The sequence below is a fragment of the Nicotiana sylvestris genome, chromosome 3, assembly GCF_000393655.2.
Source record: "Nicotiana sylvestris chromosome 3, ASM39365v2, whole genome shotgun sequence".
Lineage (NCBI taxonomy): Eukaryota > Viridiplantae > Streptophyta > Magnoliopsida > Solanales > Solanaceae > Nicotiana > Nicotiana sylvestris.
In genome coordinates, this window is record NC_091059.1 from 19,648,377 (window position 1) to 19,651,126 (window position 2,750).

At 37.9% G+C, this 2,750-nt stretch overlaps 1 pseudogene; it reads left to right on the plus strand.

The window, feature by feature from the left end:
- Positions 1-1,245: 1,245 nt before the first annotated feature.
- On the plus strand, positions 1,246-2,418 carry LOC138887120 (3,9-dihydroxypterocarpan 6A-monooxygenase-like; annotated as a pseudogene).
- The last annotated feature ends 332 nt before the right edge of the window (positions 2,419-2,750 follow it).

The window sequence follows — 2,750 nt, forward strand, 5'->3', positions numbered from 1 at the left end:
ATTCTTCAACTTCGGACAGTCTTTCTTCCAGTGCCCTTTTTCTCGACAAAAAGCACATTCATCTTTGCTGGGTCTGGATCTTGACTTGGATCTTCCCTTCTTTGTCCTCATTTGATTTTGAGGACGACCCCTCACAAATAGTGCTTCTCCTTCTCCGCCCTTCTGTTTTTCTCGCTTTCTTTGTTCATAGCTGTACAAAGCCGAACAAACTTCTCTGAGAGAAACTTCGTCATTTCCATGGAGTAGAGTAGTTTCAAGGTGCTCGTATTCATCAGGAAGTGACGCCAACAACATTAAGGCCAAGTCACCATCATCATAAGTTGTATCCATATTTTGCAAATCTGTGACCAACTTATTGAAACTGGTGATATGTTCATTCATCGTGGTACCAGGAACATAGGTGAAGTGAAACAGTCTCTTCTTCATGTACAATTTATTTTGACTGTTTTTCTTCAAAAATTTATCCTCCAGTGCTTTCCATAATTTACTTGCAGAAGTTTCCTTTGTGTATGGATATTTCTGCTCTCTAGCAAGGTAGGATCGAATGGTACCGCAAGCAACACGGTTGATAATTCTCCAATCTTCTTCTCCAATAACATCTGGTTTCTTTTCTTCAATGGCCAGATCTAGCCCTTGTTGAAAAAGGACATCTAGAACCTCGCCTTGCCACATCCCAAAATGTCCGGACCCGTCAAATATTTCTACCGCAAATTTCGCATTTGACACAATTCTTGTCATAAGCGAAGATGCCAATGATGACGTATTGTTGACACTTGATGTAGATTCTTCTTGTTTATTGTCTCCCATCTTTGACACAAATATTATTTAATAGCTGACGACACAAATCAAGATTATTTCCTTTCTGGTGTGGAAGATCAGACTAAGCTGCAACCACAGAGCATACTCAGACAGAACCTTGACTCAGTTACCAAGATAAATCTTTTCTGATGTGGAAGATCAGACTATGCTGCAACCACAGAGCATACTTAGACAGTACCTTGGCTCTGATACCAATTGTTGCGGAAGCCAAATGTATATAGTGTGAATAAGTCACAACTACTATACCAAAAATTATGACAGCCACCAAATAATAAATAAGACAATAAAACAACAATAAAGGGAACACCAGAATTTACGAGGTTCGGCTAATTTTGCCTACTCCTCGGACACAACCAATATTTTATTTCACTCCAAAAATACAAGTGAAATAATACTAAAGAGAGAAGATACAAATGCCTTAAACAGATGAGAAGGCAAATGAGAGGTGTGTTTAAATCCTAAACATTAAGCCTTCTTTTATAGGGGGAAAACCCCCCAACCCTTCTTTTCCCACCGATGTGGGACAAAATGTTTTGTCAAATTCAACAACATGATGTACAAATAATACTCCTATTTTATGACCAAAAACGTTGTGAGATAGAAAATTAAAATGATACAAATTAAAAAACTGTTAAAACAAAATTATTTTGGCCTTGTGTCTATAAATTAAAATACAGTAAGACAAGAGTACTGTAAACCATCTCATTAGCAGTCATGGCAATTGTTTCCATAGAAGGTCAACTATATATCTTTTGCTTTTCTTCATCTGTTTAGTATTTCAATCCTACATCAAGAAGCAGCGCCAACGATCACATAATAAAATCCAGCTTCCTCCAAGCCCACCAGCATTACCAATCATAGGCCATTTGCATCTTCTTGGTTCTCTTTGGCATCAGTCCTTCCAGAAATTAGCACTGTGCTATGGTCCATTCATGTTGATTTGCGCGGGTGCATCGACTTCCTATGTTGTGTCAAATGGTACCATAGCAAAAGAAGTGTTTAAAACCAATGACATCAATTTTGCTGCTAGGCCTGAATTTGGCTCTTCAGATTACCAAATTTACCATGACACCATGTTCACTATTTTGGACTACAACAAGCTCTGGATTTTCTTGAAGAAAATATGCATGACAGAAATTCTGTCAAATTTGCTGATGTTAGGAAAGAGGAGATGATGAAACTGTTGGAATTTTTCGTCAATTGTCGGGACAAGGGGAGGCTTGTGATGTTGGAATTCAGCTTATGGCCATGACAAATAATCTTATTTGCAGGCTGAGCATGAGTACAAAGAACATCAACTAATGTCAACGAGAGCACGGATATAAGAGAAATTGCAAAGGGGATAGTATTACTTGCAGGGCAGTTGGGGTTAGGTGAAGTTTTTGGTCCTTTGAAGAAATATGATGTGCTTGGGGCTGGAAAAAAGGCAAAAGCTTTGTTGCTTAAGTTTGATAAGTTCATGGATGGATCATAAAGAAACACGAAGACAAAATGAAAGTAGGATGTGTGTGTGTGTGGGGGGGGGGGGGGGGGGACATGAAGACAAAATGAAAGTACAGGGGGTGAATTGTTACTGATTTAAAAATCTTAGTTGACTAAGTATGAGTTTAGTCGACTAGACTTTGCGCAACGATTGATTTCAGTCAAAATAAACTAAATGAGCAGAAAGATAAAAAAGACACAACAATTTTTATACTGGTTCAGTACCGGTGTGGTACCTGTATCTAGTTCCCTAGGGTCACAAGAGTTCTCTTAGATCTTTGATAAATGTTTACAACATCGATGGTTTTAGTTCGTTCACCACCAACGATATACAAAAATAGTAATTCTTTCCAATATTGACACAACACTCATTTTGTGTTCTAATTCTTCCTATCTTTTGTGACACTTGTAAACTCAAGAATACAATGTTTGTACTAAGAATAAGAAAG